The 27,410-nt window shown below is 38.5% G+C and overlaps 1 long non-coding RNA gene across 1 annotated transcript; it reads right to left on the minus strand.

Moving 5' to 3' along the window:
* Window positions 1–15,958: 15,958 nt before the first annotated feature.
* On the minus strand, window positions 15,959–18,867 carry LOC113191026 (uncharacterized). Its single transcript, XR_003301855.1, has 3 exons — window positions 18,794–18,867; window positions 18,079–18,194; window positions 15,959–15,985 (listed from the first exon to the last, which is right to left on the minus strand). It is a non-coding gene; the product is annotated as an uncharacterized LOC113191026 (long non-coding RNA).
* Between the last annotated feature and the right edge of the window lie 8,543 nt (window positions 18,868–27,410).

Here is a 27,410-nt window from a genome sequence, read left to right on the forward strand (position 1 = left end):
TTAATTTTTTAAAATTAATGATGCCATTTTATCTCCTTTGCTAGTTCATTAGCTATTCCTCTGTATTGTGTTTTAGTGGTTGTTTTAGCATTTATAGTATACAACTTCATCTTATCACAAGTTATCTTAAAATGATGTCATCCCACCTCATGTAAAATACAAGAACAATACACTATTAATTTCTATTTCTCCCCTCCCTTCCTTTGTACTATTGTTCTCATAGGTTTCATTTCTACATATTTTATAATCCCAAACATATATTATTATTTTATTTAAACAGCCACTTATCTCTTAAAGAGCTTAAATTCATAAGAGCAATGCTGTTTTCATCCACAGATTTATTACTTCCAGGACTCTCCATTCTTTGTGCAGATCTAGATATCTGGTATAATTTTTCCTTTGCCTGAAGGACTTTTTTTAACATTTTTTTTGTAGTACCAGTCTCTTGGTGAAAAATTCTTTCATCTTTTGTGGGTCTGAAAATCTATTTTGCCTTCATTTTTAAAAATATTTTCACTGAATATAGAATTATGTCCAGGTGATAGGGTTTTTTCCTTCCAGAATTTCCCAGATATTGCCCCACTCTGCTGGCTTGGGTGTTTCTTTCTAGCAACTTGTGGTCATCTTTATCTCTATTGGTAGTGCCCCTCTCCATACTTCTTGACTGTTTTAAAAAATTTTCTCTTTTTCATTTCTTTATTGAAAATTTTATCATACACCTTTGTGGTGTTCTTCATGGTTTTTGTGCTTGCAAGCTGGGTTTTTTAAAAATAGCGGATGCAGCTGGCTGCAGTGGTATATGCCTGTAATCCCAGCGACTGGGGAGGCTGAGGCAGGAGGATTGTGAATTCAAACCCAGCCTCAGCAACTTAATGAGGCCCTAAGCAACTCAGCGAGACCCTGTCCCTAGTAAAATATAAAAAAGGGCTGGGAATGTGGCTCAGTGATTAAGCACCCCTGGGTTCAATCCCTGGTACCAAAAAGAAAAAAAGAAAAAAAAATAGCTGATACATAAATCATAAAATGCATACATACTAATGGTGTATCATGTGATATTTTAATACATGTATGCTTTGTTAAATGTTTAAATTAGCTTAAACATATCCATCTCCTCAAAACAATTTTATTTCTTCATGGTGAAAGTATCCAAAATCCTTTCTGTTTGGTTTTAAAATACACAGGACATAATGGCTGTTGAGTCACTCTCTGGTGTGATAGCACACCAGAGCTTCTTAGGCCTATCTAATGCAACTCCAGGACCCAAAGATCAACCTTACTTGATCCCCCTCCCTCCTCACTGAATGTCCTGAATCTGTGTGTTTACAATTCTATCAAATTTTTTTAAAATCCTGGTATTATTTCTCTATTATGTCTCTCCTCTTTTAGGTACTCCAATTACACAAGTATGAGGGCGCTTGAGGCTGCCACACACCTCACCTATGCTTCTTTTACTATCCCACACACATCTGGGCTACCCATACTCTCTTGTGTAACTTGCTATTCATTTGCCTCATGTCAGGTTAGACAGCTTTATAAGGCAGACACGGCTTACATCCTGACCACATTTCCACTCTGGTTCTGTGCCCTCCCATAGAAGGCACTCAGTGAGTGCTAATTTGCACATGTGTTGGTGACTTCATTAACTCTTTGATTGCCTTGTTCGCCTCTCGATTCTCATTTATTAAAAATATTAGCTTGTCTAAAGCCTACAATTTATGTTACATTATGGAGGTTGTAGATACACAGAAATGAGTGGTCCTCATAAGGCATGGTGGTGATGTTTTAAAGTGAAATTCTCTGCACATTGTTCAATTGTAATGGAAATAGCAAACCCATGACTTCATCACAGATGTTTCTTTTATTGACTCAGTTTCAACATTTCAAATCAACATACTTAGAGTAATATTAAGTTGCAAGTAGACCAAAATAAACATTTCCTTAGATTACTTTAGATCATTAGCATTCCAGGGAAATTATGTACCAGTAATTCTAATAAATAGCCTTTTTGCTTTTACATCTTGTTTTTTTCAGATTTTATGCCATTATTTTAGTAAGGCTTTTTCTGGTTGGGTTAGTAAACCTGACCATCTGGAAGTAGCATATACTGTCGTTTTAAATCAAATGATATACAATTTGCTGAGGTGGGATTTTAAAAAAATTTGCTTTCCACATTAAAAGCTTTTTGTAGGCAACTGAGTTAACATAACTGGAAGATAAGGGCTGGGGATGTGGCTCAGTGGTAGAGCACTTACCTGGCATATACCATACACTGGGTTCCATTCTTAGTACTGGGGGGGGGAAATGGGAGAAAGGAAAACATGTAGGGAATTTGTCAAATACTTAAAGAGTAATAGAAAAAAATAATAAAATATCTAAGTTTTCTTTCTTTGCCCTACTAGAATATATTTTAATTTATAAAAATATTTAATTCTTACAGTAGCTGAATATGAATTATTCTCACAAACGTCTACAAATAATCAGTATTTCAGACACAACAGAGAGGAAATGAAAATGAGATTACATCTGGCAAAATGCTTTTGCCTTTCTAAGAACGGAACTGTCAGGTTTTCCTTTTAGGGTTAAGAGAGAAATTGCTGTGGCACCAGGAGGCAGCAATGCCAGGTTCCTTTCTCATCCAGCCCTCCATTCTCCCCTGGGCACCTCACATGTCCCCATGGCTGCTAACCTCCCAGGGTCAACCTTAATACTGTTATGGGCCAGGCTATATGGGCAATGACCAGACAGACTCCATTTTGCCCTGAGACTCCATGTCACTTAAGAAAAGCTTCTCCCATGAGAAAAGTCCGGCTCTGCCAATCCAGTTTAACACACTCTGCTTAGAAACCCAAATGTTTCTGCTCTTCTTATACAATGTAAAATTTTTCTCTTTTTGGTTCCCATTTTTTTTTCTGGGGACAATGTACCCTGTCAGAGATTGATTGTCCAGATGTTAGTAACCATTCCTTAACTCACACTCAACTAGGGTCTTTCTGACCTATTTCCCCTTCTGCTTATGATTTTAGATCTCATGATATTTGTTTGTAGTTTTGAATCATAACAATAGCCACTTATGATTCATATACTGACATGATTTACTTATGGTATAAAAGGTGTGCTCTAATCCCTGAAGCGGGTCGAGGATTGCAGACTTGCAGGCTGCCCTGGTCCTGCCAGCTGGTGGCCCACCAGCTGGTGAATAAAGATGATTCCGTCTCCTGCTTAAGAATGACTTGGTGATTTATGGCAGTCTCACCATAGCAATACCAACTAGCTTAATTAAGACCCTGACTTGAACAACTGCATTTAGTTATCTGGTTCTCCTCACCAAATATGTCTGAGAGTTCTCAATGAATGTTTCCATGTCCCAGAAAGCCCCACGTAGTTCACTTCAGCTCGCCATCTTGCACCAAACGGTGGCTCCACTCTCAAATACTGGCACCTGCAGGTTGTGGTGGTTTCTGCCTTACGACTGCACCCCACAAGTAGGTCTGGGTCTTCATTTCTCCAAAGCATAGCTATTTAGTTTTTTCTTTTCTTTTCTTTTTTTTTTTTTAAAGAAAACCTCATTGGAAACTTGGAGATTATGGAATGGACTATAAAATGAGCAAGAAAAATAAAATGTCACAACCGCTACTTTAAAGTCCCTCCACAGGTTCTCCATATTGGCTTTCTTTTTCCATGACCCTCAGGGTGCTGCTGTACTGCAGGCATCTTGCTTGTGTCTTCATATCTGAAATTCGAGTTTGACTTATTTCAGACCCAGTGTTATGGTTTGGATCTGGGCTGTCCCCAGATGTGCATGTGCTGAAAGCTTGGTCCCCAGTGCAGCAAGGCTCAGAAGTGGCTGTGGGAAGTGACTGGAGCATGAGAGCTCTGATCTGTGATCATTTTGTGACACTAGTGGCAGGTGGTAGAGACTTTGGGAGATGGAGTCTGGTTGCAAGAAGGGTATTTCTTGTCCCCAGTCCCTCCCCACACCCCTTCCTTCCCTGCCACCATGGTGAGCAGCTTTGTTTCACCCCACCCTCCTCAACTATCCCACTTGGAGTGTGTTTGACCAGAGAGATGCAAATAAATAAATTTTACAAAGCAAGAGATCTTCAATGCCAGCACTGCAGTGTTTACATGTGTTCAAGCCCTTATTTCCTCATTTAAAATATCAACAACAAAGCACTTCTAAAAGCATATTTTTTTTAAACAAAAAGGAAACAGTTTATGATCACAATATCATTTTGCATTCTGCTTTTCTCTAGGAGTATATTCTGCACTCCAGTGAAATTTCATTGGTTATATGCAGATGAGTTTCCAGGAGAGTGCCAGTGACACTCAGGTGTTATCCCCGCTTGATGGTAGTTTTCAGATTTTAGTTTCAAGCAAATACTTTTAAAATACTTGTGAAATGAGGATATATTTATCTAAAACAAGAAATGAGCTATTGCATACCCAGAGGGGATGTAATTTTACCACCATTATTTGGCACTCTTGGGTAGGGTGTTACAGATAAAGCTGCTTTGGTTCTGTTTTTAAAGAAAACTAGGAGAGCTTCATATATCATATGTCTAGTTATTGAAGATTTTGGAGATACCAATTATATGAAGCCATCTATTTGACTAAAATTTATTTTGTTACTGTCTTTTTAATAAGACTATTAAATTGAATATTGACTAATCGTGTCCTTGGATATCCATGTAAGTAGACGAAAGAGTTGTATAAACAGGGAAATATGAATAACGTTCTTACCATGCGAATTAAAAGTAATTGCCCCAATCCAATGATGCATGTGACAGCAATTCACCCCTTCTCCCTGCTTCTCAAAATACCTGCTAGAGACTGGGTTCATTCAAGGGCAGCCACGGGGCTATAAATCTGTGATGTGATGGCCTTCCAAATTGTGTGTGTGTGTGTGTGTGTGTGTGTGTGTGTGTGCACATGCAGGGGTGTATGCTTGTGGGTGATCTTGAATCCTCCCAAGGCTGGTGAACACCTTTAAAGTGTTGCAGATTACACCAACTCCTCCCCGCTCCCCAGCACCTAAATGGCATTCCTTCAGTTGGTCAAGAAAGGTGAACACCCAACATTCTGTGCATGTAAATCCCAAAACAGAGTCACTGGCCTGCTTGTGTGAGGGTGGATGCTGAGGTCTCAGAGGCCACGTTGAATTGGAAAGTTAACTGTGTAATGGTTTAGATTTGAGATGTTCCCCAAAAGCTCATATGTGAGTCAGTGCAAGAAAGTTTAGAGGTAAAATGATTGGGTTATGAGAGTGATAATCTAATTAACTGGTTGGAAACTGCAGGCAGGTAAGGTACAGCTGGAGGAGGTGGGTCACTGGGAGCTTGCCTTTGGGGTATATATTCCTGATTGTCATATCCTGAGCTGCTTTCCTCCACCATCCCCCTTGGCCATGATGTTCTGCCTCACCTCAATCCCAGAGCAATGGAGATGGCTGTCTATGGACTGAGACCTCTGAAACTGTGAGCCCTAAATAAACTTTTTCCTCTCTGTGTTGTTCTTGTTGGATCTTTTGGTCACATTGATGAAAAAGATGACTAAAATACTGAGTTTATGAATGGTTCCGGAGAAAATTTGTATCAGTGGGCATCGATTCAGGACATGGGCAGTAGTGGAAGAACTTACCTGCTACAAAGACCAGCCTCCTTTGGGCTTCTGTGCACACCCTTTGTGATCACAGTGGGAAAAAAATATCACATGATTTAGGACTACTCTGTAGATGGATTGAAGGACAATAGAATATCCTAATCTGGGGACAGAGGGAAGGTTAAAAATCATTCTAGAATGATTCTAGCATTTGAGGGGGTTGGGAGGAGAGTAGTGAGTATCGCAGGACCTCTTAGATCAAGAGCAACCATCATCAATCAAGCTATGCATCTAAGATTGGGGCAGGAAAAAGAACCACACAGACATACAAAGCAAGTAAGTCTTTATTCCAGGACTTTGCTTTACTGATGTGTGCAGAAATAAAAATATCATGGTTGTGGTATGTTTAGTGAGGAAAATAGGTAAATTCTGCAGTGTTTGTATATTAGTTTTCTGTTCCTGTATAACAAACCATCTTCAATTTAGCAGCTCTAACTAGCACACATTTATTATCTCATAGCTTCCATTATTGTGTCCCCATATGGCTTCCTTGTGTGCTCTGCTCAGGGTCTCATAAGGCTAAAATCATGGTGTGGGCTGAAGCCAAGATTTCATGCAAGACTTGGAGTCCTCTTCTAAGATCAGAGACTGTTGGCAGAATTCAGTTCCTTGCCATTGTAGGTCTCAGCCCCTAAATTCCTAGAGGCTGCCTGCTGTTTCATATGACATATGACTCTTTCTACACATATCAGAGAGCTCCTTCCAGTCCAACAGGAGGGCATCTCTGCTGCTTTGAGTCTCTCAGGGAAGGCCTGAGCCCTCTTATAAAGAGCTCAACTGATTAACCCAGGCTTGCCCAGGATAATCTCCCTTTTGAGTAATGCAGAGTCAACTGATTAGGGACCTTAATTACACCAGTGAAACCCTTTCACCTTGCCTCATAATGTAACCTAATTACTGAATTGAAATCAATTGTATCCATCATCCCTCACATGTGAAAAATGTAGGAAATTATATAGGTTATCCCAGAGCTCAGAAAACTTGAGACATCTTAGATATACTTTAGGTAGTTTGAAATGGAGGCAGCTGAAGAGTAATTAATTTTTCCTAGATTCCTCAAAGCTTCCCCAATCCAATTTCCTCAGTTACAAAGAACTATAAACCACCTGTAGAGGAATACGGAGTGAACCAGTATTTTTCAAGCTCAGTGTGTTGGTCAGCTTTTCGTCACGATGACTCAAATACCTGACTAGAACAGCTTAGATTTTATTTTGGCTCATGGTTTTAGTCCATGGTTAACTGGCCCCACTGCAATGCGAATGAGGTGAGGGAGAATATCATGGAGGAAGGAGAAAGGAAAGCTGCTCAGCTCATGGCAGCCAGGAAAGAGAGAGGGGCCTGGTGGGGGCAGGAAGAGACTGGAGAACAGACAAATACTTCTAGTTACATACCGTAAGATGTGGAAAATGACAAACCCCAAAATAACGTGGCCTGGGAATAGGGAGTGAGGAAGAAGGCAACATACTAATAACATTGATCCTTTCCCAATACATTCTTTCCCAGTGACAGGACAATCCCTAAAAGGAAGCAAGTATCATCCAGTGACAAGTCAATCCCTGGGAAGGAGATGTCCATCAAGCCTTGAATGACAGTCTCTGGGAAGAAGCCAAAGCACTGATCCTTCCCCCAATAAATCCTTTCCCAGTGATAGTACAATGGGGTCCTGAAGGGAAAGAGATACCCACTGAATGCTGACCTCAGATCCTCCATTCTTCTCCAAGTAAAAATATTGCCCAGTAAAAATAAATTCAAATTCTCACAAACCTGTTTCCTGAGTGCTCCAACTGACATGCTCTGTCAATAATTAAGTCACCTCTCAGGGTAACATATATAGCACAGGCTCCCCCTTTAGTCAGTGGCTCATTTTCCATCAGAAAAGTGGGTCCACCAGGGACACGACTCCACTGCTAAATAAAGTCTGTGCTGGTCCATGACGTTTGCACCCCGCTTAGCCATTCTCTGTGAACACCTACTTCCTCCAACTAGGTCCCACCTCCCAGGAGTCCATTCAGCCATCAATGGATTAGTTCATTGATGAGCTCCAAGCCCTCATGATCCAAATAACTCCCCTAAAGCCCACCTCTGAACATATGAGATTTTGGGGGGCATTCCAGTTCCAAACTGCAACACTAAGTAAAGTGAATCAGCCTTGTATAGGACATAACTTTGAAAAATTTTTGCCTACCACAATTAGGGACAGAATTAAACTTCACAAAGAAGGTAAGCATTTTTGAAGGAATTAATTTACTTCTTCTTCTTTTAAAAATATTTTTAGCTGTAGATGGACACAATATTTTTATTTTTTATGTGGTGCTGATAATCAAACCCACACATGCTAGGCAAGTACTCTACCACTGAGCCACAACCCCAGCCCTTAATTTACTTCTTTACCTTTAAAAAGCTAATAATTTATTCACAAATCTCTGGGTTTGTGTTCCCTGTTCTCTGCTTTTTTCATATATGTCTGAGGTCCATGTTAGAGTCCTTCACTGGCAAGAGCTAGGATTCAGAGAGGATCCAGAGGAAAAAAAATTTTTTAATTGAGAGAAAGATCCTACAAGAATAGTTGTCTCTTTTTTCTTTCAATCTGTCTTTTTCTCCATCTCCCCTCTCTCATTTCTGTTCCTCCCTTCTTCTTCTTTTCCTTCTTTACTTCCTTTTTTTAATTAAGTGGAAAAACTGCTAAGAAGATGATTAGTATTCTTCATATGCTTGTGTGATCACAACTTTTATCTCTATTTAGACCAGGAAAATTGGCACATAAATTATCTCACTGAATCCTCACATATCTTATATTAATAGGTATTATAAATTAACTCAGAATTGATATATATTCTTTGTGTGTGTGTGTTTCCATGTGAATATGTTTCTCCTCCTACTTCTCCTTCTTCTTTGTTATCAGGGATTGAACCGATGGACACTCAACCACTGAACCACATCACCAGCCCTTTTAAAATATTTTATTTAGAGACAGGGTCTTACTAGGAGCTTGCTAATTTGCTGAGGCTGCCTTTAAACTCATGATCCTCCTGATCAGCCTCTTGAGATACAGAGATTACAGGTGTGAACCACAGCACTGGATTGAATGTGTATGTTCTTTTGTATTAATTCATGATGGTTCATTGTATATAAAAAAATTAACTTTTCTGCCATATATATTGAAAATATATTTCTTAGTACAGTGGTCACCTCTTATTTGTTGTTTCACTTTCCATGGTTTCAGCTATCTGTGGTCAACCATTATCTGAAAATTTATAAATGGTCAACCATTATCTGAAAATTTATAAATGGAAAATTCCCGAAATAGGCTATTCATGTTTTTTAAAATTTGGTTCTTTGTAGTTATACATGACAGTAGAGTATAATTTAACTTATTTATAAAAACAAGGAGTACATCTTATTTTAATTAGGATCCCTGTCTTGTGATTGTACATGATACAGGTATTCACTGTGGCGTATTCATATATGTACATAGGAAATTATGTCAGAATCATTCCACGGTCTTTCCTATTCCTTTTCTCACTCCCTTCTCTACATTCCCCTTGGTCTAATCTACTGAAATTCTATTATTTCCCTCCCACTTTTTGTGTGTTAGCATCCACATATCAGAGAACATTTGACCTTTTGTTTTTTGGGTTTGGCTTATTTCATAGCATAATAGTCTTTAGATCCATCCATTTTCTGGCAAATATTATAAATCATCTTTTATGAGTAATGATCCTTTGTGTATATATACCACATTTTCTTTACCCATTCTTCTGTTGTAGGGCACCCAGGTTGCTTTCATAGCTTAGCTATTGTGAGTTGAGCTACTATAAACATTAATGTGGCTGCATCAGTGTACTATGCTGTTTTAAAGTCCTTTGAGTATATATCAAGGAATGGGATAACTGGGTCAAATGGTGGTTTCATTCCAAGTTTTCTGAGGAATCTCCATACTGCTTTCTAGAGTACTCATACCAGTTTGTAGTTCCACAAGCCATGTGGGACTTTTTTCCCACATCCTTGCCAACATTTATTGTTACTTGTATTCATTCTGACTGGAGCGGGATTGAAATCTCAGTGTAGTTTTAATTTGCATTTCTCTAATTGCTAGAGATATTCATATATTTGTTAACCATTTCTATTTCTTCTTCTGCAAAGTGTCTGTTCAGTTGCTTTGCCCATTTATTAATTGGGGTTTTTTTGGTAATAAGTTATTTTAGTTTTTTATATATCTTGGAAATTAATGCTTCAGAGAATTAGTTTGGAAGTGTTCTATCATTTTCTATTTCAAGGAGTAGTTTAAGGAGAAATGGTGTTAGTTCTTCTTTGAAGGTCTGTTAGAACTCGATTGAGAATCCATCTAGCCTTGGGCTTTTATTTGTTGAATGGTTTCATTGCTTGAAATTGATCTGTTTAAATTTTCTGTGTCCTCCTGGTTCAATTTGGGTAGGTCATGTTTGTCTAGAAATTTGTCAATGTCTTCAGGATTTTCTATGTTATTGGAGTATAAGTTTTCAAAATAGTTTCTGATTATCATTTGTATTTCAGTAGTGTCCATGAAGATGTTTTCTTTTTCATCACAAATTTTACAAATTTGACTTTTTCCCTCTATTTCTTGGTTAGCATGGCTAGGAGTTTATCAATTTTATTTATTTTTTTCAAAGAACCAACTTTTTGTTTTGTTGATTTTTTGAATGCTTTTCTTTTTGTTGTTGTTGTTTCAATTTCATCGATTTCAACTCTTATTTTAACTAATTACTATCTTCTGCTGCTTTTATTGTTGATTTGTTCTTCTTTTTCCAGGGCCTTTAAATATAATGTTAGTTTATTTGGTCACTTTCTATTCTTTTAATGAATGAGTATAGTGCTATTAACTTTGCTCTTAAGACCTCCTTTATAGTGTCCCAGAGATTTTAATATGTTGTATCACTATTTTAATTTACCTCAAATTATTTTTTATTTCACCCCTGATTTTTTTCTGCTACCCATTGGTCATTCAGTAGCACCTTATTTAGTCTCCAAGTGTTAGAGTAGCTTCCATTTTTTAAAATTATATCATTGATTTCTAATTTCATTTCATTATGATCTGATAGAACTCAAGGTATTATCTCTATTTTTTTTTTTGTACTTGCTAAGAGTTGCTTTGTGGTCTAAGTTTTGGTCTATTTTAGAAAATGAACCATGTGCTGTAGGAAGCCATCTGTGAACTCTGCATGAACTAAAACAATGTTGAAGCTATTGAGCAGGAAAGTATGGTATTGGGAACTCCCAGCAGCAATCCTGCTGGTTTGAGAATGGCTGGTTCATGTGTTCTATCTAGCTCCATCACAAGTTCAGCACAGCATCAGAGATGGGGTGACCTATTGGAGCCACACAGCCTCTCAGAGATGGGTGTGGCTTGCCAAATTGTCAATCAACCTATTTACTGCAAGATGCCTACTACACCGAGAAGCAAGGCTTTTCCCACTAAAACCTTATCCCTGCCTTTGATGTAATCCTCCTTAAATAAAGAATTGGAGCATTTGTTCAGTTCCATCTCCCATTGAGTACTGGAAGACCCATATATATTCAGATACTCCCCTTTCTATCTAATTTCTGGCTCTGTCTTTAATTCTTACTTATTATTTTGGACTTTGTATTTCTCAGATGGCTCATATCTCCTGAGCAGGAACCTATTCCCACAGGGTGCTGGTCACCCTGCTGAGAAGAAAGTGTATTCAATCATCCATGGATGAAATGTTGTATATATGTGTGTTAAGTCTAAGTTTGTTAATTGTTAGTTCTATAGCTTCTTTATTTAGTTTTGTTTGGATGATATATCACAATGATGAGAGAAACAGGTTAATGTCACCTAGTATTATTGTAGGGTGGTCTGTTTTGTTCTTGAAATTGAGAAGGGTTTGTTTGATGTACATGGATGCTCCATAATTTGGGGCATAAATATTTATTATTGTTATATCTTGTTGATATATTATTCCTTTAAACTGTATGAAATGACATCCCTCTGATTAACTCTGGTTTGAAGTCCATTTTATCTGATATGAGGATAGAACCCCCTGCTTGTTTATGAGATCCATGTGAATGGTATAATTTTCCCAATCTTTCACCTTTAGTCTGTGGATGTCTTTGCATATGAGGTCTCCTGGAGACAGCATATTGTTGGGTCTTGTCTTTATTTCAGCCTGGGCATCTGTGTCTTTTGATTGCTGAGTTTAGGCCATTTACAGTCAATGTTATTACTAAGAATTGATTTTTATTTCTTGTCTTTTTGAACTATTTTGGGTTTTAATTTGAATTAGTTTCTCCTTCGATTGGCTCTTTTACTAGTGAAGCTCCTTCCTTTACTGGTTTTCAATTTTATTTTTCATTTTTTTTCTTCATGAAATATTTTATTGAGTGTATTTTGTTTTGTATGATTTCTAGTTGTGAATTCTTTTGTTTATTGTGGAAGGCTTTTATTTTATTGTCAAATCTGAAGCTTAATTTTCTGGATATAGTATTTTTGGTTGGCATCCATTTTTCTTCAAAGCTTAGTGTATATTATTTCAAGACCTCCTAGCTTTTAGGGTTTGGGTTGAGAAATCAACTGAGATGTGGATTGGTTTCCTTTTATATTTTACCTGTCATTTTCCCTAGCAGCCTTTAAAATTTTATCCTTATTTTGTATGTTGGGCATTTTCATAATAATGTGCCTTGGTGTTGTTCTTTTGTAATTTTGTATATTTGAAGCCCTGTATGCCTCCTGTATTTCATTTTCTATTTCAACCTCAAGGTTTGGGAAAATTTCTGATATTATTTTATTGAAAAGGTTGTGCAGTCTTTTGTTTTCTATCTTTAAAACTTCATCTATCCTGATAAATCTTAAATTTGGTCTTTTCATATTATCCCATATTTCTTGGAAGTTCTGTTTATGTACTTTTAATACCTTTTCTCGATGTTCAGCTTTATTTTCCAGATGACATATTTTGTTTTCATTGGTTAAAACTCTATCTCCAAAGTGGTCTAGTCTGCTGTGATGCTTTCCATTGAATATTTATTTATTTATTTTGGATTCCTTCATTTTGAGAATTTTAAATTTATTCTTGTTCAGGATTTCTATCTCCTTAATAAAGTGATTTTTCACTTCTTAGATTTTCTCTCTGATTTCATTCCTTATGTTGTCTTTTACCTCGCAGATCAGTTTAACTATGAACTTTCTAAATTTCTTCTCTGAAATTTCCTCCATTGTGACATCATTGGATTCTGTTAATGATTCTGTTTTGAATTGTTTGGGATGGGTTATTCTCTTGCTTTTTCATGTTTGTAAGTGTACCTATTTTTTTTTTTTCATTAAGAACTTGAGGTGGCAGAACTTCTCCCTTATGAGTTTATAGTGTTCCTGAAGACTTCTAGTACCTCAAATTTTAGGGGGAGGCAAATAATAATAATAATAATAATAATAATAATAATAATAGCAACAACCAATACAGTTGATATTCAGCATTAAACTAAATGCTTAGTTCTTATTTTGGCACGTGCAATGTTAATTAGCAGTATAAACAGAAATGGTATTGTAGGCAATTGCCTACAGTAGAGATATGTTTACAAAAGTGTTTGCTCTTTCAAAAAGGTGAATGCAGAGATGTAGGATGAAATACTTGAGAGGGAGATGAGAGAGAGAGCAGTAGTAAAGAGTTAAAAGGAGAACAATAGAATTTGGCTCTTAGTGAAAAAAAAGAGAGGAAGACAATCAAGGGAAATAGGAGAAAAACAATATAAAACAAAAACAAGGGATACTAATGAAAAACCCTAGTCCTAAAAAGGCAGAGTCAAGAAAATAATTACCTTCAAAAATGGTTGAAATAAGAAGATAAGAAGTGAGGCAAATATGTATATGTTCAGATGTCCATGTGCCATTCAGCACACAAAAGTTAAAAAAAAAAAGTTCTTGATGAAATAGTAAAAGATTGTTGTTTTTTTTTGTGATGGTCAAAAAGTTGTCTATAATATCCTATGTTGATTGTCAGTTCCCAATTGCCTTTATTTCCATCTTTTCTTGGGATATATGAATTGTGCACAAGAATAGTAGTCAGGGGCTGTCAGTTCCTTCTTTTTGTGCATCTCATCATTGTTGTCTGTTCTCAGTTTCCCTTCTCAGCAGTATTAGATGGGGCAGTTTGGAGGGTGGTGTTTATTCCACTCACAGCAAGGGGTCACTGTAGAGTTCTGTGAAAGGATTCCCAGGTGGAGTTTGGGTCTAGTTAGACCATGGTACTTTAGGGAATGATGTTTGGTGAAGCTTTTAAATCAGCACACCTCCAGAGCCCAGTTACTTCACGTCTGCACTGGGCATCTGTACCAGTTGAGTCTCCCCTGGGTTCTGCTCCAGCGGCAGAAGAGCCAGTCCCTCACCCATCTCTGCCTCTCATGGCTCCTGTATCTTGGCCACTGGGGCTTAGTCCCAAAGCGTACATTCACCCCCATACCGGATGAAGTCCCCAGTCATCCCCCTCTTGTCCTGACAACCGTGTGACTCACAGTGTGAGAGATCTTTCTTTCTTTCTTTCATTGAAACTTTTGTATCCCTATGCCATTCTGAAAGTCCAGTCAGTATTAGATCCCAGTAGGATTTCTTTCCTTTTTTTCTTCTTTGTCTTCTTTTTAAAAAATTTTTTTCTGACCTCAGAGAGAAGCGGTTTGCTCTCTTTCTTGGTCCTGCACCATGGAGCAGTTTGGAAAGCAACCTTCAGTTCTTTGTTGTCTTCTCATAAGTTTTAAATTGTGTCTGTTCTGCATGCATCATCACCTCCTTTATCTCATCCCATATGTATTGTATCATCTCCTGTCATCACAAAAAGGGTAAGTACAGTGCATAAAGTATTTTTGAGATTGAGCAGGAGACCACATTCCCATACTTTGTACTACGTTATATTATTATAATTATAGTATTTTGTTATTAGTTATTGTTATTCATCTCTTATTGTGACTAATTTATCATAGGTGTGTATGTATAGGAAAAAACATCATATGTAAGCATTAAGTACCACCTGTGGTTCAGATATCCAGTGGGTGCTTGGAATATATCTGTGGTAATGTGTTGTGCTTAGTTAGAATGACTTTCCCTAAGTTTATTAAAGTGTTTACTTGTATATTATTTTAGTACTTTCATTTTTTTTTCTTGAAGTGATGAGGATCAAACCCAAGGCTTCGCACATGCTAGGCAAGCACTCTACCACTGAGCTTGCCTAGCACCCAGGCTCTACCTTTGTGTTTGTTTTTTAAAGATCAACCAGTGGGGCTGGAGTTGTGGCTCTCAGTGGTAGAGCACTGGGCTGGCATGTGTGAGGCCCTGGGTTCGATTCTCAGCACTACATATAAATAAATAAATAAAATAAAAGATCCATTGACATCTAAAACAAACAACAACAACAACAAAACTCTTAAAAAAAGATAAACCCGTGAATTTCAAAGGGTATAGAATGCTCACATTAGAGCTTCACCTACATTACAACTAATCTTTAAGAAAATATCATTTGAGTTTTGCTGTAGTAGCAAAGAAGGATACCTACAATCATCTGGAAAATTATTAAAATACTCTTCCCTTTCCAACTATATAGCTATGGATCATAGTCTATTTTTACATTTGAATCTAAAGTGGAAATCTACTGGAATTTGTTCCCAGCCTCTCTCACAACTGTTTCCCTTGCAACCCAGATTTGTGAGGCTCCAGTTGCTTGTTCCTACTTTTTGATTTTGCTCACTGGTTATAGTTGATTAGATTGGAAATACAATTAGATTGCCTCTGCTGGGAATCTGTAACACTTTGAAACATTTTCAGTTTGACATGTGTAGCGATAAGCCATATTCTGGGGAGCTGCAGAGTGCCATATTCCATGCCTGTCCCAGAGAGCGAAACACTGTGTAAAGACTGATTGAGATGAGACAGAGCAATGTGGGTCCTGTTCCTGGGCTCAGTTCTAAAATCAGTGCATTTCTCCAGCAGATTTCCATGGAGCAGCTCTGGAGTTTTGTGATAAATTATCTTTTCATACACCATTGCAAGTCAGTTTCTAGTATAACCACATAGACACATAGAACATAAAATGTATTTTATTGTGGTGTAAAACCCACCTCAGGTATTTTAAGTACCTTTCAATATTTTTAAACCCCAACTCCTTCATCTCCCTTCCCCTTTCTCTTTGTAGATGTCACTCATTCCTTACTTCTTCTCTTGCTTGACTGCTTCTGTCTGTGGACTTCTTCTTGTGTGGTTTTATAACATCTTCAACTGTTTCTAACTTGGGCAGCTGGAATCTGTTTTAAATCCAAATTCCCTTCTAACTCTAATTCTGTCTCCCTGATTCTTCAAAAAGGAAAAGAAAGAAAGAAAGAAAGAAAGAAAGAAAGAAAGAAAGAAAGAAAAAGACACCTACATTAATTGTCTTCACTTCTCACCAACACTCACCCTAAACCCAATGTAACCTGACTCCGTCCCTAAAGGATGGCCTTAAATTGATCTGGTCAACCACCTGCTATTGCACCTGTCCTTTGACTATGTGGGGCACTGTTCCTCTTGCAGTTTATGTAAATCCTAGCAGGGCTGATGCATGGTGGCTTTGCTTTCAGGAAGTTGCTGGATACTTGAGCCAACTTTCATATAGATGGACATACTCTTTTCAGATTTTTAATTTGAGAAATTTCAGACATATAAAAATGGTGTCAATAATACACCCCCACACATGTTCAACATCCAACTTCTACAATGATCAACTCAGAGTCAATTTGTTTCTTTTATATCTTACACACTTTCCCCAACTCCCAGGAGCACTCTAAAGCAGATTCCAGACTTATATGTCTTCATCTATAAATGTTTCAGTGTGTATATCTGAACGACAAAGATCCCATTTGTAAACATAACCATATCATCATCATCATCATCTCAGCTTGTATCAACAATAATTTGCTAATATTAATAGTCTCATCCCTGATTTTTTAAAAATTTTGACAGTTTATTTGAATCTGAGCCCAAACAAGGATCTACACATTTTAAACGTTAATAAGTCTCTTAAGACTCTTTAACCCTTAGGTGCCCTGTTCATCTTTCCCAGTCTACCCACACTCTACATTTATTTTGGTAATATGGTTATTGAAGGTAATTGAACAGGTTACTTGTTTTGTAGAATTTTTAACCATGTGAATTTTGTCAGTTGCATTCCTGGGAAATCATTCATGTGTTTTTCTGTCCCCCGTATTTTCTATAAATGGGCAGGGGCTTGATCAAATTCGAATTCAATCTTTGACAAGACCACGTTCGAGGTGGAGTTGTGAGCATACAACAGGAGGTACATATTATCTGGTTCTTCTCAGGGTCCCTGTGGTTGATTCTGTTACAGCATTATTACACTTGGGCAGATTTGTTCTAACCTGGCATGCTTCCTTTCTCTCAAGACTATAAAGTCCTTCTTATGGGACAATGCCTCTGTCCTCAGCATCTACTTTAATGCCTGACACAGTGACAAAAGAAACCTTCCAAGAGTGTGCCTGTGCCTGTGGATACATCGTGTCACATAGCACATGGTCTTATCAATTTATCCAGGGAGAAATTACAAAATGTTCTCTTAAGTAATTGAAGGATGTAAACTGTTGTAAAAGCCATTTCACTTTGGAAAATTTCTCTTCCCAAAATGAGGAATTGGGATTTAGAGTAGTTGCCCATGATCTGTTCATAATTAGCTAGATAGCAAAAATGTTTCTGTGGAAGCCACTTCTTGTTTGGGAGGATAACCAGTATGACTCATCTTCCTATTGAGAGGTTAAATCATTTTCCATAAGGCACACAGCTAATGGTTGGCAGGACTCAGGGCTTAGATCTAGGTCCTCAAACTCCAATTATAAAGCTTTTTCTAGTACATACTACAAAGCATGACTATCAAGTGACTCCCACATTAGGTGACATTTAACAAGTATGAAGCACAAATAATAGTCTCTTCCAACTTGAAGTAAAGGTCATTGAATCCACCCTGCAGGGCTAGATTATTCTGTGTAGAGAGAAACCTCCAAATCAAAATATTCAGGCCATGGGAGTTACTCAAAGCTGCAAAATGACCAAAAAGCTCCTTAATTTCGAGCATTGTTTTAAGACAAAAATAGCTAGTTCAAAATATCATTGTGAAAGCCTCAAAATAATAATGGGCCAGCTGCCCTTGGCCGGTGAGCAGCCCAGGCTGCTTGGTGGAGTCCCTGCTAGGTAACTGGGCTTCCTACTTGAGTGCCTGCCAGCACTTTCCTCACAGATACACTAACTGCTTTGCCACCCTAGATGCTTGACTGGGGCCTGGTGCCCTTACCCAGCATAGAAACTACTAAATCAGGATCCTTCCCTTGGCTGTACCAGTGCAGTGTAAAAAGATCCTCAGTGGCTCCTGAGGGTTTCCAGATTTCACTGCCAAAGCTTACCCGGAATAGCTTCGTTAGCTGCAGTCAGGAGAAGCCAAGCTGTTCGAAGAGGAAGGGCCAATGGGACAGCCTTGGGATCTATTCCCCATGGGTTCCTGGTATGCTTCAACTGTTAACTGTTTTAGTGTGAAAAAAGACCAGATCAGCACAATTGCAGAGGAGGAAAAGTTTATTTGAGGGCTCACAGTTTCAGAGGTCTCAGTCCATAGTAGACCAGCTCCATTCTTTTGGGCTGGAGGCAAGGTTGAACATCAGGGAGGGAGAGGGTGGTGGAGGGAATCAGAAAACAAAGAATTCACTTGCCAGATACAAATATATATGCAAAGCCATGCCCCAATTCCCACCTCTTCCAGCCACACCCTACACTTCAGTTAATCTCTATCAGTGGATAAATTCACTGATTGAGTTAAGACTCTTACAACCCAATCATTTCTCCTCTGAAACTTCCAGCACTGTCTCACATGAGAGCTTTTGGGGGACAGCTCACATCCAAATCATAACATTAACAAAACCAGGACATCGTATGGTCTGAGTATTTGAATCTCAAAGAAGAATACAGTGCATGCCAAAAGCCCAACCCAGAGTTAAAAAGCAAATTTGATCCACAGATCGTCAAAAGGGTTCCACACAGCATCAAACCAGGTCACAACGTGCACAGGGGAAAGTGTATTCCATGCAACTGTGAGAAGACTCCACAGTCTTCAGCTGCACCTACTTGTCATGTGTCACTCTTCATCCCTTCCAAAACAGGACTCGTGAGCTGTTCTTCTCTGTTGACCTTCAGCTAAAATAGTGCCTGGCACTTAATAAGAACGTGTGGAATGAATGTTGTTACCTCAACAGAAATGCTTTATACATATCATAATTTCTCCTCCTATCATTCCTGCTTGCGTGAATTCAATTACTTTCAGAGAAGAGGAAAACACTTAAAGTAATTTTCATTTAATTACTGAATGGTAGTACTAGTCACAAAGAATCATTTTTCTCACTAAAGCAAACATTATGAACTCCATTATTGAACAGTCTAAGATGAGACAGTGAGAACAGAACAAAGATTAGGTTGACATTTTTCTTTTCCAGAAATAAATCCATATTTATGATTGATACAAACTAAAATGAAACCAGGACCTTCAGCATTGCTTATTTGGACATTTCCTGGAAGCCTGGGTTAGTTTTTAAACCACTCCAGGGTTTGGTTTCTTCCCCAGGGCAAGCTAGGTTTCAGTTAAGGGATCCTGTCCTAAATGCAGCTTTCTTAGGGTAACCCTCTGGGGAAGCTCTGAACTGGAGCTCCCTAATCTAGGCAAATAGGTTTCATTTCACATACTAATGCCCGTAGAATGACTGGAATGTTAAACCAAGAGGGCTTTGTGGCTGGGCTTAGCTGTAACTTCGGCACGGATGATTAGTTGCCACCATGGACACAAGTGGGCAAACAGTGGCACAAAGGCTGCACATCACCATCCTGCCTTAAGGACTTCACAACACTGGAAAAGTCTGCTACATACAGAACTTAATAATTTCAGCCTTGAGGAATGCAAAATGCTCACACAGGATACCCCCATTTTACACTTTCTTGTCGAGTATAACTCATTCAAGTTTCATGGAGCAAGGACTAGAAGCTGAGAACACTGTGTCCCAGTATGAATCCTTTTCCACGTGCCCTGTACAGGTTTGGCTGGATGCAGTCGCCACAGAAACCCTCACTATGGGACCCGTTCCTAAAAGTCAAATGCTGCCTATTTGATTGATTTGTTGATAGAACCAGTCACTGACCTGCACATGGCAATGGGGAAGTTTCTCCTTGGCAGTCAAGGGGAATAATAAGAGGAAAACCTGCCAGGACAAGGCATTTGGCAGAACTTGTTGAAACTCTATTTCTAGAACCTGGAAGGCACATGGATCTCAAATGCACTAGGGAGTCATGCGGGCTGATCTTTCTGCCCTTAAGAGGAATTGTTTGCAGTCTTTGACCCCACATAACCTACGCAGGTACACATTCCAGCATATTTCAAATGTTTTCTTTCTACCTGTGGAGAGTTTATCTCCATCTCTATTTCTCCATCTTCACCCCACAGTCAAGGCTCGTTTATCCAGCATATGGGAAAAGCAGACTATTGGCAAGGTCATTTTCAACTTTGAAGTGAATGACTGGCATCTCAGGTCACATAAATGGAAGGAATGGTGCTGCACGGTTGAGCCATAATGTTATGGCTGCATGTGAAGCATCATTTAAAAATATCCTCGTGTAACTTGAACTCTCCTTTGGTTTCATTGTTCACACTACAATCCTTTACTCCATATGTGATTCTCAACCAGATACTTCTGCCTGTTAGCAATTTTTACCTCCAGGATGGCATCTTATTAGAACCTGGTTAGAGCCACTAATAAGGCATGAATAAGAGATAATGGGGAGTGAGAATTAGAGTTCTTGAGCTAACTGTTCGTGAGAATGGAGGCGACATACCTTACCGATAAACATAGCAGGGATTTATCTACAATCATTGAATTTAATTAACATTTGTTCCAATTTCTTGACTTTTCTCTGAACTCCTTAGAATCTGTACTAAGATTTCAGGTGAACTTTTTTTCCCCATTTATCCTCTTCACCAAATAGTCAATAGCATCAACTGATAAAGTCAGTGCAAATTTTTGAAAGCTAATCCTAGCAGACACTCATGGATTTTGTATATAGGAGTGAATCTAAAGAGGGAATCAAGGGTTCTGTTTCAAATTTGTCCCTTAGTTCAAAGAGAACAGACACACTGTTTATAGGAGAAGCTTCTATTTCTGAAAGATCAAATTTGACTCATTCAAGAACCAGTCAACAAAAAAACTTGAACTTCTTAGGAATCCATCTCCCTAATATTTCAGACTCACAAAATGTATTGGGCAAATACATGACCTGTAGAATTCAGTTAAGTTATCCTGATAGTTCTTCTCCTTTTCCTCTTCCTTTCTCCTTCTCTCACCTTCCCCCTCCTCTCCCTTCCTTCTTTTTTCTTCTTCTTTCTTACTCTCTTATTTCCTGGAGACAAATGTCTTTTAAAAATATGAATCAATCTATGCAAACCTGAATATATGAAATAAACATTCTATCTGTACAGTATAAAATATAAAATAAATATATTTATTTTATAAAATAAATATAAAATATAAAATACGTTTTATCTGTTAGTTGCTCTAATGTTACTGAAGAAAAACTTAAGTGTTTCAGGTTTGTTTTCTTCCCAGATGATTAGGAGGAAACAAAGCTTTGCATAGAGAATGAGTGAGGCCTGAGAGGTGGGTAAAGGAGACTAGTGACTCTAGGTTGTGGGAAACTGCTGAATATTCAATAAGGAAGTCAACTGAACCTGTACAGTGGCCCTGCTCTCTTCATCTGCCCTCTTCATTCCCCTGCCCGGACCTCCTGACCTCTTGCGGGATTGTTTGTTTCCTTTCTATCCTGTCTGCAATCCATCTTGTGTCTCAATCATTTAGCCACAGAATATGTATCAAGCATCGACTTTGTGCTCAGCATATTTTTATCTTTTGAACACCATCACAGGGATCTTTAGAGAGAAAGGCTTTAAGAAATATCATTATATTTGCTGGTAAAGTTGTGACTTTTATAAAGAATAACGAACGTAGGGCTGGGCTTGTGGCTCAGTGGTACATCACTTGCCTAGCATGTGTGAGGTACTGGATTCGATTCTCAGCACTACATATAAATAAATAAAATAAAGGTCCATCAACAACAACAACAAAATTAAAAAAAAGAATGACCTAATAGCTCTGCCTACCAAATTTATTCCCCAAAGGATCTACAAGTACAAGCAAGAATGTGAGGGTGTGTGTGTGTGTGTGTATGTGTGTGTGTGCACGCGCATGCGCGTGTCCCCTCTGGGTTTAAAGCTGACGTTAGTTTGCTTTCTTCCTCTCTAAAGAAAACAAATTTCCCAATCATTGTAAAGACTATTCCAACAAGAGTCTGATCTACAGAGAAAACCTTTGGCTCTCATTTGCTGATGTCCTCAGGTGTGAGAAGATGAGGTGCCAAATGTATCCTTCCCATTCCTCATATGGTTATTATTTCTCTAATCTCATTTGCAAAGGATCTAAAAACATCTTTCCTCCCAAACTCACTCTGATCTTTCCAAACTTTATTTTATTCATATTTTTATGCAATTCTTATTCCAAAACCAGTTGTGAGGATATTTTTAAAATATGTGTGTGTTTGTGTACATCATTTTGAAAGTTTCTAAAGTTATTCTGGGATGAACTTTTTTTCCATGTGAATCTATATATCTAAAGGGCTTTTTTTTTTCTGTGACTGGCAATTTTAAGGTTTTTTTTTTCCAATTTTACAAGTTTTCCTCAATGAAGATGGTTGCAAGCTTTCAGAGAGATACTTGATTTATATTCCATGATCACACACTGTCTTATTTCTGTTTGTCAGAAATGTATGCTATCTGCTATCTGCTTTGGATATGCCAAGTGGTATGTGGAAAGGGCTTAGAGTCTGGGAAGACTTGGGCTTCAACTTGGTCTCTACCTCTGGCTGGCTCTGTGTTTCCCTGGGAGAGGGACTTTAGATCTAGGTGTCTGTTTCTTCCTCTGTAAAACATCTCAGGTTGGTGCTGTGCTCTGTGAACCTTGAAGCGCCCTGTTAGTTGAGCCCTGGTTGGTAGAAGGGGTGCCTTGCAGTAGAGGGGTTAAGGGTCTTAAGGTCGCTTCCCTCCCTTCCTACTTCTTCTTGCCCAGCTGAAAGGGGGTCTCCCTTTAGGCCTAATTAATAAGTACTATGACCAATAATTACAAGTGCATGCAAAGTATTTAATGCTAAGGGTATTAAAAAGTGACAAAAAATAAAAAATAAAAAGCATAAACATCACCTCTTGACAGGGAAGCTGATCAGTGAATCCAAAGAGCTTTGTCATAAATATGCAAACATTTTCTTAAAGGCTGTTATTGGTATAAACATAGCATTTCATGCTAGCCACCCTCCCAACTGTGGGTTTGATCTTCATTCCTCCCTCCCACAATTTTTGGCTGAGTACTAACAGAAAAGTGCACAGTGAGCAGCGACAACCCAACTGCAGGTAGGCACAGTTAACATCTTCATGTAAAAAAAAATAGCCAGCGGTGTTCAACAGAATCAACTCCTTTTTTATTTCTTAAAGATACAATGTTCTGGTCTTTAAACCAAATGGCTATTAAGTGAAAAATAACCATTTATCATACATGAATTTTGATTAAAATCTACTGATCAGACAGAAACCCTAACAGAAAATAAACTATTCTTTCTCTAGCTTTAGAATTGAATTTACATGCTAATCCCAATGTAGACTATGCCAAATGCTGTGGGAATTTATTATTAAGAAAATAAAATTCTAGTAATAGAATTTTGGAGGACAAATTATACTTCTCTATCAGCATGTTTCCTCTTCTATCTAGAAGTCATTAAATTAGTTTTTCCACTTATGTTTCAACAATTGTAAGTCAGTCTATTATTTTAAAACATAATATCCATAAAAATTATTTCATTTAAACATCCACTGCCACATTATCCTGCTTGTTCATGTCTGTCTCCCTTTTCCTGGTGGGTGACATGTTATATGGAAGTATAACCATATCCTACTTTGGGCTACCACCAATCAATTACCTTTCTTTATTATCACCTGCTTAACTGATTAAATTTCATGAGCTGCTGACTCATTGGCACTACTCATCTTCCTTGAAATTTAACCTTTGCTGACAAGCCCGGTATAGCTATTTTTAAAAGCTGTATCAACTACTTGTTGGAATTGATCAGCCATCTAATCCTGGAAGTTGACCTGGTTATTCCACAAGCATGAGGAAGAAAAAGGGAGGCTTTGTGGCTCTGCTGGGCCACAAAGAAGCCACTGAACTGTGACTTCCAAGAAGTTAAAAATCATTGATCACTCAGCCACTCTTTTCAGGAAAAAAAAAAAAAGAAGACTGATCCTGGAAGGTTTATCTCTGGCTTCTGTTCTGTAGCAGGAAATGGAAGTACCATAGCTCTCAATCTCTATGCATCCCTTTCTTCTTTGTTCCTCTATTTATTCATGTCCAGCACTGTACCAAGAAGCAATGGAGAGTGGAGGTACGGTAGAACTGAGGGTGACAGACTGTAAGTGAACATGAGTCCTGCTCTCCACGACTTTCATCAGCTGGAAGTTTGCTGGCAGCTGGAAGTTTGCTGGGGCCCCTTCAGCTGTGGCTCTCAACAATCTCTAGAGGAACAAAACACACAAAAATATGAATTGCTATGATAGGCCGACCTCCACATACGCAGAGACCACAGTCTCCCCCACCCTCAAATCACATCATCTGTTCCAAGAGCACTTTTTCTGCAAAATGAGTGAAGTTCCTTTGTCCTTTGTTTTTCCCACAATACTGGGCATATGGCAGACGATCAAAAGCTTGAGTTCCACTGGTTTAGTAGAAGTCCACTACTCTTCTCCAATTATGAAATGAATTTGTATAGATGGCTTGTGAGATACAAGACCTTGAAATGTTACAGAGTAATTTTACTTGAATTCAGTAGATTTAATATGTTTTGAAATATTCCCTACTTACCACCCCAAATCAATCAGTTTAGTTGTCAGGGAAAACCTGTTATATAACAGTCTTTTCAGTAAAGCACAATAGTTAATGATTGATAGATCAGGAGCAGCCCTGAAATTTTGAAATCAAGTGATCCACCTGGGAACTCTGCTCCAGGTGAAATATGCACCTAAATATCTTTATTTTAAAAATGTACTTTCACCTTAGATGAACATATTTGTCTTTTAAATCCTTTGCATTACTAAGGCAATATTAACTGAGGTTACGAAATGATATGATATGAAGCTTACATTGACTTTGTGTTTGAAAATTTGACACTAACTTGATCATTTAATATTTTTTGAAACATCTGGTTACATACAAAAAACAAAATTAGGAAGACAAATGCTAACAAAATAAAGACAATTCATGAAGGTCCTTGTCACAATTTTTTTTTTAAAGGGCACCAGGTTGTTGGATTTCTTAGCTCTAAAGATGAATTTGATGTGACAGCTATGGAATTGCATTACAAGAAAGCCTGAGGGTTAAGTGAGAAATCTTGAAGTTGATGAGTTCTTTGAAATAAAGCATTCTATAAAGGAACGAAGGTCTAGTTGTTATCCATGCACACGGAACTGCCAGTAAAAGGTGTTCTGATCATTTAAGTCTATAGATCACAGGTTCCCTTGTGGTCATTTAAGTCTATAGATCGCCAGATTTAAGCCTATAGAACTCCTAGTAAAAGGTGTCATGATCATTTAAGCCTACAGATCACATGTTTCCTTGGGTTGACCATTTTTGACATCCTCCCTTAGTTGTGGGTGGAGTCATCACGCATCTATGGAGTTGGGCACTGCAAGGCTTTCCTGGAAGAGGAAGAACTTTCAAATGAAATATTTGCAAGACTCCCCAAGGAAATGAACACATCAGCAATGGTGTCCCTCCTGAGGCTGGTTGAGAGGCAGTGCACAGAGCCTGTGGGAAATGGGTAGGACAGTGCCTGAAGAGGGCTGGATGGCTGCCCAGATAGGTCCTCAGGCTAGTGTACAAATTACCGTAAACTGGGTAGGTTAAAAACAGCAAACATTGATTTCTCATATTTTCGGGGTCTAGAAGGTCCAACTTTCAGGTCCCATAGGCTTGGGGTCTAGCGATGGCCCATTTCCTGCTTCCTAGTGGTGCCTTCTTTACATCATCACTGAGTGGAAGGGGCTAGCTCCCTCTTAGTGTGTCTTTTTAAACTCACTAATCCCAATCATGAGGGCTTGGTTCTCATGATCTAGTCATTTTCCAACAGGCCTACCTCTTAATGTTGTCACATTGTGGATTAGGTTTCATTGCAAATTTGGGGGAAACGCATTCAGACCATAGCATCTCTGTAATTCATCAGTGAGCCACAAATGCTACCTTATGCTAACAAAACTAAAAAGATCATGAGACGAAAACACATAATGCCAGCCTATTACATTTTAAAGAGAAATGGAAATGTCAAAGAGACCTTACATTCAAGTCAGTTTGACTAATGCAAAATACATGAGGCATTACTTTGGGGAAAAAGAAGCAGAACTAGGGGAACTGATGGTGTGAACAGACTGTGCAACAAGCATCAACACTGACAGACTGCCGACCCTGAACATAATAGGAAGATACTGATCAAGTAGATTGGATAGATCCACTTCTTGCCAGTGCTTGGACATGCACAACTCAGGTTCATTTGATTTTGTCAATCAAAACATTAGCAGTGGAGAGAGGGGCTCTCCAAAGGAAAGTTGATTTGGGAGTGACAGAGGATTGCAACTAAGATTTGCATGCCGGGGCTGGGGATGTGGCTCAAGCGGTAGCGCGCCCGTCTGGCATGCGTGCGGCCCGGGTTCGATCCTCAGCACCACATACCAACAAAGATGTTGTGTCCGCCGAGAAATAAAAAATAAATATTTAAAAAAAAAAAAGATTTGCGTGCCATGATGAACAATCATGATGGTGGGGAACAGGTGTACCCAGGAAGGCAAAGGAAGGTAAGGATTTTCTTCTCCTTCTCCTCCTCCTCCTCCTCCTCCTCCTTTTTTTTTTTTTTTTGTACCAGGAATTGAACCCAGGGGTGCTTTACCACTGAGCTACATCCCCAATCCTTTTTTATTTTGAGACAGAGTCTTGTTAGATTGCTCAGGGCCTTGCTAAATTGCTGAATCTGGCTTTGAACTAGTTATCCTTCTGCCTCAGCCTCCCCAGCTGCTGGGATTGCAGCCATGTGCCACCATGCCTGGCAAGATAAGGATTGTTAAAGGTAAAATGAGGAAGGTTACATTAAGTTGTTTTATACCAATTTCCTTGGCCACAAATACTAATGACAAGGGTGGCAACAGTCCAAGGTTGAACAGGCAGTGGTTGGGCAGGTACCTTTGCAGAAGAGGCCTTTGTGTAGGGTGCAGTTTTTCATGTAAGGCAGTGTTGACTATTGTGCAAGGTCATGGTCTGGGCAGAGCTTTTTGTGATTGTTCTTGTTATCAAGAAAATGTGCATGAATGGGATCCCCTCCTTCATGACCTCTTGACTCTATTTTGCTTTAGGGTTGGTGTAAGTGACTTGATTTATATACTGCCAATTTTACAACTTTCATGTGACTTTAAAAATCTCTCTCCAAATCATGCTGGATTCATTTCTTACTTTGATTCTCAAAGAACAGTTTGGCTCATCTTATTTCCGATTTTTTGATGACTATCCTTCTATAATTCCCAAGGACTGTCTACAAGATGTATGATCCAAAGATAGACTAGTTCAGT

This window comes from Urocitellus parryii, chromosome 5 (genome assembly GCF_045843805.1).
Source record: "Urocitellus parryii isolate mUroPar1 chromosome 5, mUroPar1.hap1, whole genome shotgun sequence".
Taxonomy (NCBI): domain Eukaryota; kingdom Metazoa; phylum Chordata; class Mammalia; order Rodentia; family Sciuridae; genus Urocitellus; species Urocitellus parryii.